Below are 12,974 nucleotides of genomic sequence, written 5' to 3'. Positions count from 1 at the left end.
GCGATCAAAATGCTCTACATTTCCTGAGAAATTATGATGACAACTTCAACAAAAGCACAACTGTATCTTTTTATCAGCCTTTTCACAGTCTTGATTTTTCCCTTCTCTAGCTAAGCAGCGTTTCAAGTTCCCAAGCAAAAACCAAAGAAGGCCAAGTTTGAGTTTTGTTATTTTCTGAAAACCTGAGCTCAGAGAACTTACATCCGGGAATTATTTACCAGATTGTCTCATACCTCCCCCACTCAACTAACTCCCAGGCTGCAGCTGAAATTCTCACTGTGTTAATTCTTCTGGTCCATTCTGAAAGATTTCATATGGAACTAGTTTTTACCCTTTTCCTTTTGGAGGTTATTGTACTGTCAGTGAATTTCTTTCCATAAACTCAGGCTTTGGAATCCTTAAATAGCTAGTCAGCATCCTCACTGTGACTGGAGAGTGTTTTCAAAATAACTGACATGCCAGACACCCCCACAATCATTTAGACATAATCCATTCTTTATTTGTGTTCTCATAAATTTCTTCATCCAGACCTTAAAGACAACCTGTTTCTTTTCCTCTCTGAGTCTCTTTCTTACATTTCAACACATTTCATGTACACAGTTGACTGCAGTGCTGAATGGAAATCTCTGTATTGGATTTATCTTTAGAGACCTGAAGGGCAAGGCCAGTCTATCCTCCATTCAGTGCATAATTTGATTCATGCACTCTTTTTTTATCACCAGCTTTATTGTCACAGGCAAAGACAAGCTGAAGGCAGGGTATTCTGGGTAATCCCTGAGGGACCAAAGTCTTTGTAGAATGTGGTTGTTAATTTTCTACAGATATTAATTGTGCTAAAGGATGGTGGGAAGTGTCTGGACGTCAATGCTGGCATGCAGAGAAAATACTCTGTGAACTAGACACCAATTGAATTATTATCTGTGATTTTAGGGACTGAAGAGTCTCTTAAGCTATTTTGGAAAATCCTTTCAGACACCTATCTTTGCCATTAGGTATCTAAATTGTTTTGAAAAACAATTTAAAAATCCCCTGGTTTCCATGGGTCCTGGCAAAAATCAGCTCAGTGTGTTTCAGAGCACTGGAAATTCTGAACATATCTCCTGAGTAACACCATTGTGAGTGCTCAGTTCCACATAGCTAGAAAAAGACTCTTTGCAGAAGATGGATGTTCATATTTGGTCCCTAGCAATTGATATATCTTCAGTGTTGAATCATGGTGTACAGACCAAGGTTATCTAGCCCTACTCACCCTCTGAACATATGAACATGGACAATAGGTTAAGGCAATATTTTGAAACATAACTTCCTCTCCCTCTCCCTGCCCAGCTGGAAGTGCCAAGCACTAATCCATCTTTCTGCATTCATCAGTTGTTCAGCACTTTCAAAGTTCAAATCCCCCAGCTGTTTCAGATGGAGTGCTTTAAAAATAGGGCAGAGAGAGAAATTCACCTGATCTTTATAGAAAGAGCTTCCTCTGGTAAGCAGAAAGAATGCCTGTATAGAATGAAGGTATTCATGCTCAAGAAGACTGAGCTTGTCAACTTTTTTTTGCTTGGGACACAAAACAGCCATCATTAAAGAACAGGGTCAGATTTTGCCTACTGACCTAAGGCAGCAACAAAATGCAGAAGTTCTGGTCTCCTTAGCAAAGCTGACTTGTTGTGTGCTTTACTTTCTTTCTCTCCAGCAATGTCCCATTGAGAAAGGCTTAAGCAGATGAAAAAGAAAAAGAGGATTTCCCCTTTTTTCTGGAAGAGAATTAAGTGCTCTGAGGTCTGCTCTGAGGTCTCCTGCGAGCATATAACCTTCTCCTGTGTGTTGGGAGTCTCCTCAGCTGAGTATTTCCACGCCTCTGGCTCTGCAGAGCATTCAGTCGAAGGGGAAGGACAATTTTGCTGATGACATTGAGACGTTCGTTCAGTTCTTCCAGCCTTTTCCTTATTGACTGGACTTCCCTCACAAGGTTGTCCACAGCTGCAGAGACAGGGCGGAGACTGCAACGGGAGCAATACAGAAGAACAACTTGGTTTAGGGAGTGTTTCTGAGCATGCAAAGTAATTTACCATGACCTTTGTTTCTCGCTGGGTAAGGGCCCTTGACGATGGAAGAGTTGCAAAAGGCCATTAAAAGATGTTTCAAAGCTACCCTGCTCTTTGGTGATGGGAGTTCCTCTGAGGGCCCCCATCTGAACCCTGGAAAGCACAAGCTTCAGGACCAGCATGAGCAACATGGTCCTTCCACCACCTTATTTTAATTAGTAATAATCAACTAGGAGTACACCTGGAGGCTAGGCCAGTGGTTCCCATGGAGTACTGTCAGTCCTCAACATTTCTAATGGACCAGTCTGTGTCCTTGCCAGGAAACTCGTAATTCAAAGCCCAGTACAGGATATATGGCTGGATACTCTCATCACATATTCCTGGACTAAAGTTAGAACTTTCCAAATACAAGACTTGATATCATCCCTGATAATCTGAGGCACCAATGAATTTCAGCACTGTCAGTGGGAAAGTTGTGATGAATTCTGTGCTAGTAACAACCACCATGCAGCCAGGGAGAAATCCACTTGATGCCCAAGGCCAATGTACAATCTATGACGTATCCTCCTGAAACCCTGATTTGTACAGCTACCATCTGACCACCTGCCCAATGCCTTTTTTATTCTTCTAACCTTTCCTCTTCAACTGGTTGAACATGTAACATTTGCAAACATTTTTTTTTCTTGTTCCTAAAGAGAACAATTAGTTATGGAAGACATCCACTTTACTTGCTTTAGGAACAATTCTGATTTAAGTAATATTAGTTTTCTAGTAATTCCCAATATTCCTTTTTCCTCTCTTTCTTTCCCAGCCTTTCCTACTCTCTTTCTGGAAATACGAGATTGAATTAAATTTTATGAGTTTGTTCAACAGTTAAAATCTCCAGCAATGCAAAGGGAGAATATGATGACATAAACTAGTGAATAGCTTTCTCAGATCTAGGTGTTAGAGACTGAAATATAAAAAACATCACAAACCAAATCAGCTTCTTATCCCTGATCTGTGGCCAAGCCCATGTGTGGATTTGTAGAACAGTTCATTTTTTCCAGCCTGTTCTCACAAGTGTGAGCTGCCAAGGGCATTTTCTTTAGGAAGATTCTTGTAATACAGTGATGGCAGTTGAGAGTGTTTCACAATGAATAGTTAGCAGAGTATTCAATTTACTAATCAGAGCTGCTAGCAGAACAGGTACTGAGATAGTGTTTTATTTCCCCCCAGCTGAGAAATATGAAAATTCATCTTTTAGAAGATGAATCCTGCTCAGGGAAGAGCACCCAGGAGAGGACTGAATCGCACCTCCAGATGAGAGGAATTACCTGGAGAACTCAGGCAGGAGAGCATTTGGGTTGTTCAGCAGGGTATGCTTCATTTGCCAGAAGATGTCATTTCCCCATTTCTCGAGGGTTTGAGTAATGCTGTAAACACCTTCTATGTTGACCTTGTCAGCTAGGTTAGCAGGATGTCCATGGAAGAGAGGAAAACAAATGTGTCAACACAAGGAAATACAAGCCTACAAGCGAGTGCTCCGAGTTTGATTTCATTCCCCATCACAACTCAGTTGTGATGAAATATCAAATTTTAAACACGTGGAGGATCTAAATTAAAAAGCAGGTAACTCTCCCTCACAGTGTAATTCTCTGCCTCCAGGTGCCTGGAGTTTCTGCTGTCACTGAATACCCCAGCTGATGATTTCTAAAAGCAATTTTTTCTCCAGAAGTCTCAGCAGCTATCCAGGAATCAAGAAAGAGCAGGCATGGATGAGCGCTGTCTATCCCACTCCAAGCACAAAATAAGTGAACCTGCATCTCTGAGTTACTGAACACCTCCCATGCTGAACCACCACTGTGACCTCCTACCGCCTTCTCTGTAGTTCCATTTCTGATGCTGGTCCAGAAAATCCTCCTGAGATTTACTGCAGGGCAAAAGGATGAAGAGGAGGAAAAGAGGAGGAGTCACCATGATGGCTGTTGTAGGATCTTGACTTCCCCCTCTCTCTGTGGAGACAAAATGTCTTGCTAAGTGCTTTATTTATTTTTAATTCTCTTTCTCCACTTCCCATCTGTCATCACAACACCAAATTTCTCTTTGGTGATGTTTTTATTTAAAATGTTGTTCAAGTTGCTCAGAATAGGTTTTACAGAAGCACAGGGACTTTTCTTTTTCTCAGGTATGAACTTTACTTCCTTTTCAAGCAACAGAGTGGTACTGAAATGCTTCATCAACCAGCAGCAGCTGGGGAAGTAGCTTTGCTTCTTATGTAGCTGTGTTGGGATAGCACCTTATGGCTACAATTGTTCTAGCAGTGTCAGGAGGAGGTACTACAGAGTGGGAAAATCACTGCATCCCTACTCTGTATTTGGGAGGAACAATGTAAACAACCACTGAACAAATTATCAAGTGTCTCATGGTAGCCAAAATAAAAAAAAAAAATGTTCTTTTTGATCACTAACCAGTGGCAATATCTTAGATGCTGCCCATTGATGGAGCCTCAAAGGTAACTCCAAACCCCATGTACAATCTCCACCTTGTCCTGGTGTCACGGGGTCAGTTCCTCCTGAGCAAAGCTGCAGAGTCAACAGGAGATGTATATGAACTGATGTGAACACTTACCCAACTCCTTGTTTTCTTTCAGGTCCACCATCATTCCCAAACCAGCTCTAACCTGCAAGCCCTCCTGGGCAAGTACCATCTCCAAACCTAAGAGGATAGATCAGTCTCTCTACAGCTTACTCATGCTGATTTGTTATTCTTTCCTAATAAATTAGTCCCTCAGTGTTGAATCTGGTACTTTAATTAATAAAAAAAAAAGTCATGAACAGCTGTTCAGCTAGAAATTGGCTGAAAATATCCATTATGCACATATTGCACATAGCAGACAGAAAAAATGCATTGCCAAGTTCATGGGGTTTAGTGATGATTTTGGTCATCTGTAGTCACAGTGATGGAAGGGCTCATGTGAGAAGCAGGCACATCCAGAAAATCTGAATTATTCTCCTGTTCAGGTACATGCATCAAAAGCTTAAGATCTCACTGCAAAATATGAGGACATTAAATTTCTTTTTTAATATAATATAACCATCTGGGAAAAATTCAGTCACCTCAAAACCTACCAGAAGCTGTAGCAGATAAAGCAGTAAATAAATAATTTCTCTCACTTTCTGCCTCTCTTACATTTGATCACTAGTGCATTTTAATTGCAACTGCATTTATTTTTCCACTATTTAAAGTATCATTATGAATACAACCATACCAATGGAAAATGTCATGATACTTTAAAAACATTACTTTCCATCTGTCAGGATGTAATTTGTATTTAGTATTCTTCATCTAATTGCAGTATTCATTTAAAGGAAAAATAAATTACCTTCTTCCTATCTCACACATGCATACACCTTTTCTTCCTGCTAACTCAGAGCTGCCAAAATAAAGATCTTTAAGAAGGTCTGACAATATCACCAAGGCTCATAATGAAAAGGTCTTCATGGACCTTCTTGAAACTATTTGCATTGACACCATACCTCCTCCACCTCTCAGCTTTTCCAGATAAATGTGCCAGCCTTTACAGCTTTTTTTTTCTCTTTTTCTTTGAATGACTATGCCCTGCAAATGCCTTTTTAATCTTCCCTGATGGGAAAGGACTTACCAGACACCTATGTGTCTAATTGCAAATGATTTGAAAATGCTGCCAACATCAAGGAGACAGTGTGGCTTCCAAGCTAATTGGAAAACTTCCTGTAGAGATTGTCCATTCCTTATCCTTTCCAACTCCCACTTGTTTCGATACCCCACAGCTGGGATACTTTGATCTTTCTCTATTTGTTAAAAGTAGAGTGGTAATAAATTCCACCTACATCTTAGACTGAAAATCCATGCTACTTGAGCTCCAACTTTTTAAAACATCAGGTGTCCAAATGAATCCCAATAACCACATGTTCTATTTGCAGGGCCCCTCACAGACCAGTTTCTTTGTAGCTTTGCTCCCTGCATTCCTGAGGGTCTGCTGTAATTTATTATCACAGTAAACATCAGGTTATAATCATCTTTGAAGAAGATTCTCATACCTCAGGCACACAGAAAATGAGCAATCTTGCCTCTCCTAGGTGGAATTGTAGACAGCAAATGGATATTCACTAACAAAGTTCCTGGCTGAAAAAGTCTGCGGGGTCATCTGTAACAGGAACCAGATCCCCAGCCGATTCAAACATCTTCTGCTCTTTTACAGAGTTGCACTGGAAAGTACTATCAGGGTAGAGCACAGATGGACAAGCAGGGACAACTCTCTCACATCCTTGGATGGAAACTCTTTCCTAAATGCAGAGAATAACAATATCAACATATTAGCTTTGTCATTGTTACTATTAATTACAATAATATGAAGTGCTGTCAGAAAATTACATCACATTCAGCCCTTGGAGCAGAGTAGGCTCAGTGATTCACTGGACAGTCCCTTCATCTGCAGGCAGTGAAGACCAACATATTTGTCTCATTATTACACAACATTTTTTTTCATCATTTAACCTTTTGATTCCTCACTTCAGCATGATTAAAGAGCTCAGCTAGCTTAATACCCTGAGCACAGCCCTGCTGGGATCAGCAGTTGTGCCATCCGAGCCAGAATCCCTGCCCCAAAGCAAAGGAGTACTGCCAGTATTTGAACTCCCATCCTGTCCCTCTCCCATTAACCCCTTTGGTTTCTTGTTGCTCCATTTCCAGTGCTCATCCCTCCTCACAATGCAGTGGGTAATCCCAACAGAGCCCTGAGATTTCCTTGGTATCTGCCTCAGACTTTGACAACTGGGGTCAAGCAGGATGACTGAAGTGCACCACTGCTTGTGGGTTATGCTGCCTGCCAGGATATGGGGGATTTGCCCAGGTCATCTGCTTCTAGTACCAAACACAACTTCATTTCAGAGAGCCCTGTCTCCCCTGAAGCCTGAGGAGAGCACACACATCCTATTGCAGACATGCGAGTCTTCGCTTTGCAATGCAGAGCTTGCCTGCCCCTTGTACACCAAGATGGCTTGAAACCTTCCCCTGTACCTCTGACTGCTCCAAACACATGCCCTCTCTGAGTGCATCAGCATCCCAGTGTGTTAGCTCAAGCCCATGCTTGTTTTGGGAAGAGGATGTTGTTGATTATAGTTATCAATCCCTGCAGTGATACCTAAAATTAAGGAGTGTTTTTTTTTTCTGTGTTTGAACATTGAAATGCAAGTGAATTACATTAATGCTTTTCATTTGAGGTCTGTTGTCCTCTCATAACTTTTTCAAGTTCCTTTTGAGCTACTATCAGACTGAAGCTGAAGAGTGATTCTGGATTTCTGAAATAAAATATAGTTCTAAGTGAATCAGGGAGTTTGATCTCAGGTGAGTCATAAATACATAAAATGTAGCTCTCACTCCAATGATAATGGGTATTCAAACATCAAAGCATGTTTAAGATTCTCTATTTTGTAAAGTATCTCAATAGATAATAAAGCTAGTTTTGCATACTGTTGGAATTCCTCTCCGTCTTTTTTTCCTTCTATCTCCTTTATTTTCATTGCAATATTTTAAGGTTATATTACTTACACACACCCAACTGAAAGGTTCTGTTTTATGCATTGGGTTCAACAAGGTTTCAGTTACATAAAACAAACAGTTTCTTATTTAAAAAAAAGCATATTGTAGCTGCATACAATTTCTAATGCCAGTTCTGTGAGACTCCCAGCCTGGGATCTTGAAAGGTCTCTAAGCTTTTAGAGGAGAAAGCTGCCAAGCCTGTGAGTCCACAACAATCAAAGTATTTGCAAGAGCCCTACTTGCAAAGCGGATGGCATTTGTTAGCTCTCCAAGAAACAACAACAACAAAAAAAAGCAACATTAGCATATGCTTGTAGAATTATGTAATGGTGGAAAGATCATGAAAAAGGCCAAAAATAATTTATAAAATTGGATCCTACAATATTAAGCCAGTCACAGTGGTACAGCTAGAGTATCACCTGTTTCAGAAGTCTTTGTTATAAATCCATTGGAATGGAATATAATATTCTTCAATTTACATGTGTGGGTACAATCCTATATGCTGGTGCACACACACACACACACGGTTTGAGGTTGGAATAACAACATGTAGGAATAACAATATCCTCCTGGGTTTTTCAAGTTTGGCTACAAATTTGAGTTAAATAGTGCTCTTCCATATAATTAAGAGTTACAGTGCTCATTTTCTGTCTGGATGTTGTGTGAAAAAGAAGGGCATGTGAATCCCTGAAATAGCCTGACCACCCTGTCAAACAAGGAGATCTGACTGAGAGCCCTGATGACAGACAGCTAAGGTGATGCTGTTGCCAGCAGGCAGCCAAAGTGGGGATAAAGAAGAAAAAAAAGAAAAAGCCATCCAGGTGCAAAGCAAACATCTGCTGCAATACATCTGTAACGTACAGTTGGTTTTGAGAAGGTAATATTCACCTTCTGCCTCTTCTCCAGGAGTGCCTGCTTTTACAGGATGTGTCTTATCTTCAACTGTCTCTCATTTAGTACTCGGTCCTTCCTCTTAGGAAGTTTTTGCTCTCTCTTGCACTCTGCATGTCTGTCTGTCTGACAGTCTGCCTGACTAAGGATTTGCTTTCTCTTTTTCCCTATTTCTGTCACCCTGCACACTCCTGTTCTCTGTAGGAGCTGTAGGTAGCAATCCTCCAACCTCCATGTCCATGCCAGTCTGCACATACTCCTTCCTCTCCTGGCTCTTCCCACAGGTGCCTTAAGAGTCCCTCCATGCAACAACCTCTTTCTGAGGCATATGGATCTGTTTCCTCCAGAGGAAGAAACAAAACATTCCTGGGAAAGAAGGCAGAGAATCGTATACAAGCATTACCTTTGCTCTTGAGGCCAGTTCTTCTGTGATGAAGCTTCCAAATCTCTGCCTCCCTGCTCCTTTCTTCCCCTTACCACCCCCTCTGCATTTCAGCTTGCAACGAGTGACGTGTCCCTCTTCATTTCCCTGCTTTCCACATTTCCACAGTCTTCCCGTGGAGCCTCCTCCAGCTGTACCTCTGTTACCCCTCCCTCCCACTCCTGCAGACTGGCCATCTCTCCCTCCCCACACATGAGAGCCTTATGGGAAGGGAAGCCTGGGTGATGGAGCCCTCTCCAAAACAGCTCTGTCTCCAAGGACACTCGCGTTATCTTTGCCCCCGGTTCTTTTGGGCAGCTCTCAGCCGCTGGCTCTCTGGCACAGCTGCATGACTTTTCCTGCTAGTCACAGTTTCCACTATGCACTGCTTCTCTCTGGCTGTTTGAACCCTCCAGCCATGCAGTCATGAATTTGTTCACCGCCTTCTTCCTGCCTTTTAACTAACACGCCAATTAATTCCCTGCTGATTAGTTCATTCCTGATGCATTCTGCCAAATCTATTTCTAGTGGAATAAACAAGGAGGGATGAATCGGCTGCAGTGTTGTTGTTTTTTTTCCTTTGATCCCCTCCCCCAGGTCTGCACTTGCCAAATCAAACAGGCTTTTGGTCTGGTCAGTACTTAATAAAGAGATTTCTAAACAAATGCAAGGTGTTAAAGAGATGGATTTTGTGAAGCATGGAGGGAACCCCTGACTCTGGTCCCATGTCTGTGTCAAACATGGTACTGTGCTGTGATTTGAGAGGATGTGCAGCCACCACAGCCCAAAGCTGAAGAATTGCTGCACACATCTCTCATGACTAGACCCATGGCACTGCTTGCGAGTGCCTTGGCCAAATCTGCATTCTTTTTAGTATTACTTCTCCAGTATCAACTGGCAAGAACACCCTCTCTGCTTCCTGACCAGCCTATTCTTACTTAATTCAGCTTTTCACAGCCAAGACGTTGCACTATACAGTGAGAAAAAAGACACTTTTCTCACAGAGCAAAGGACTGCCCAGCACTCAGAATAAAAGCAAACACCCAGCAGTAAGGAACTAGGGGATATGTGCAAGTGCTACAGACAGAGCAGTTAAAAATGCAGTATTGTGATCACAGCAGATGCTGGTGTACACCACCTGAGGAGCTGACTGTGAGGGAAGCCGAGTTTTATGGACTTTTAAGCACAGTCCATAACCATCAGCCAGCATTATCCTTTAGTCAGCCACTTAAATCCAGTCAAGAAGAAAGAGGTTCTATTGGAACCAGATTCAGGGATATCTGCTTCCCTGACACCAGAAGCATGTTGTTTTGGCTGCTCGTGCTCCCCCAGTCCCACTGGCTCTGTGGCAGGGAAATTTCTGAGAAGACTGCCTTATTCATGGAGCCTTGCCACTGAAACAGCAGGACACTCATTTGCAAAGTTATAAAACATCAGTTTTTAAAATCAGTGCACAATATACAGACTTAACACAGACCAGCCTCCCGAGGAACTGGAAACATATTTTTTCAGGGCTCAAACAAGCAAACAAAATGTCCAGGCAACAGGCAATAACCCAAACAATCATCTGCCTCCAGCTGTTTCCCATTCAGCATGTGGCAAACGCAGTCCAGTTATGCCTTTACATCTCCCTGCTAAGAGGCAGCAAAGTGCTGATGGTCAGTGTGAGATGGGGACACCAGCTTGAGTGCTCTGAGCAGGAACCCCTCCATGGGGCACAGCACAGAGCCACTGGGTGAGCAAAGATGATGGCACTTCACAGCATGCATCGAGCCAGTGCTGGCACACCCAGCTGCTCAGAGGGACTTCCCAGTGGCACATTAGGATGTATGCTTGCTACTGGGCAGTTTGTGGGATTTTGCAGCAGGTGCTCCCTTCCCTTTTGTGTAACAAATCACTTTATTATCTACCCTCTCCTCTTTATTCTGTCTCCAGTTCATAAAGGACTGGGCACTTCCCTCTGGGCTCTCAGCCACAGGGTGCCCAGCGTTGGCAGAACAAGGCTGAGACCAGAGACAGAGCCATCAGGAGTTTGGCTGGGGAACCCTCTGCAGTAACTCCCTCAACAAACACACCCTGTGAAGGCAGCATGTGGGCACATCCCACAGCCTCAGGTGCTGCACAGATTAAACTTTTGCACAGTCCTGACCATCTTTTGGGCTTTTCTCATGATAGGGTGACCTGGTGTTGGTTTTACTGCATTGGTTCATTAGAAACTCCATGGTCATCTGCACTACTTGAAACCTCCTGAAGTGTGCTGTTTTGCACCTGCTAGAAATGTTATTATCACTTTTCCTGGGTTTACTTGCCTTTATTTTTTCTTACTGCTATCCTTCACTGCTTGATGGTATTTATTTTGTTGTTTGAACAAGCATTTCCTATTTATTGCAATATCTACTCCTGTGTGATGACTCTGTCATGGAAGGACTCGGCCAGGCACAGGAGGAAAGAAGATGGTGTTCCTGGCCTTGCCATGTAGCCATGCAGAATAGAAGGATGGGATGAACAGAATGGGTAAAAACATTGGCTTAGCACAAGTAGGAATGCAAAGACACAGGTTATTTCTTCCCTCTGGACACCTGGAAAAAGCTGGGAACAGCTGCTGCCCCAGCAGCTCGTCAGGTGGTGACTGCCCTCCGATCTTTCAGCAGCCCCTCCATTGTGCAGCTCTGCACGAGTGACCCTCTCCAGCCTGAGAACCTTAAATAGCAGTGTTGATTCATGTGGCTGCTTTCAGGATCAAGGAGCAAGCAGAGGTTTTAGCTCCAGCAGGCTAGAAAAGGCTATAGTCTCTGGCAGACAGGTGATGGCACAGGCTTAACACTGATGAGGGGCTGGTGGCTCTGTATTTTTATGCTCTTTGCTTGTAACATTTTTCTAAATGACCACGTTGTCTACACAAAGCTCTCAAGCCTAACCCCGAGTATCTAACTTTTCAGCATCTGGCTTTTTCAAACTGCTTTGGGGAAAAAAATAAAATAAAATGAACAGTGACATTCACATCAATTAATGAACTATTTGCAGCTTTTTGATTGATATTCGAACACTTGACAGGTCCAATTTATATGCAAATCAGCTTACATTCACAGCGTAAATAAGGAAAACTTAATTTCTCATGCTTTGCAAATCATTAAATCCTCTGAACATATTGCTTAGTCATATGTTCCTCAAAAGCATCAGTTTAACCACAAATCACTTGTCCTTGCAATCCATTAGCCTCACAGAGAACTCTGGGCTTGGGGAGCATGCCATTTTTGTGGGGACACATGAAATTAAGAGTGGGCTACGCTGCACCACAAATGTAAAAGCATAGCAAGCTATGGGCTTTTGCACTGTATGTGTGTGTGCCAGATGTTAGAAGATCACAAATGAGGACACCAGACATCGCAGCTCCTGCTTCTGGCTGTTTTCTGCTGTTCCTTTGCTCCCAGCCCTAATTGGTACCAGAAGCATTTTCTTAGAAGGAGTCACTCTGCTGGACAGCTCTTGCCCTATCACAGGCTTTGCTAACTGAGACTTGAAAAGGATCCAGGATCTATCCTGTAAATATTTACATAGATACAGGACTGCCACTGCTCTTAAATCAAAGCCTGGAGGGCAGGAAATGGCATATGGAACAGAAAGACTGTATTCAGAAAAACCTGGAAGGGAAAGAGTAACAACAGCTGTGATGGCTTCTCCAGAGTTTGCCACCTGGGACTGCCCCCGCAAGTGCTGCGTCCTCAGGAAGGTCTCTCTCTGCAGCCTGGTGTCATCAGTGGAAAAAAGCCCTCTGGTACCAAAAGACTTTGGATCAGAACTATTCTCTCTTCCGTTCATATCTGGAAAAAAACCCAAAGGAACTCTCTTCACCAACTAGACCACTTGGTGTCTCTCTTCTGCTCCTTATTGTTACTAATCGAGGAGTTCCAGGACATAGCTGGACACGAAAGAGTGAGTTAATTTGCAGAAACAGCACCTGAAACAGGGGAAAGCAAGAGCAGCAGCCGATGCTGAGGAAACGTGATGATTTCAGTAGCCAGGCAGAGTCTCTTTTGATGAATCTGGCCAATATTCCTTCC

The 12,974-nt window shown here is 42.8% G+C and overlaps 1 long non-coding RNA gene across 4 annotated transcripts; it reads right to left on the bottom strand.

Moving 5' to 3' along the window:
- Positions 1-473: 473 nt before the first annotated feature.
- LOC141728801 (uncharacterized) lies at positions 474-9,316 on the bottom strand. Of its 4 annotated transcripts, none has more exons than XR_012580031.1 (6): positions 8,896-9,316; positions 6,101-6,346; positions 4,650-5,069; positions 3,896-4,033; positions 3,356-3,485; positions 474-1,994 (listed from the first exon to the last, which is right to left on the bottom strand). It is a non-coding gene; the product is annotated as an uncharacterized LOC141728801 (long non-coding RNA). The 4 variants fall into 4 exon arrangements; XR_012580032.1 differs by having other exon boundaries at positions 4,650-4,736; positions 8,896-9,311; XR_012580029.1 differs by lacking the exon at positions 4,650-5,069 and adding an exon at positions 4,490-4,603 and having other exon boundaries at positions 8,896-9,309.
- Between the last annotated feature and the right edge of the window lie 3,658 nt (positions 9,317-12,974).

Source organism: Zonotrichia albicollis, chromosome 4 (assembly GCF_047830755.1).
Source record: "Zonotrichia albicollis isolate bZonAlb1 chromosome 4, bZonAlb1.hap1, whole genome shotgun sequence".
Classification (NCBI taxonomy): Eukaryota; Metazoa; Chordata; class Aves; order Passeriformes; family Passerellidae; genus Zonotrichia; species Zonotrichia albicollis.
The sequence above is the reverse complement of the archived record's forward strand: the minus strand, read 5'-3'. Positions and strand labels throughout refer to the sequence as shown.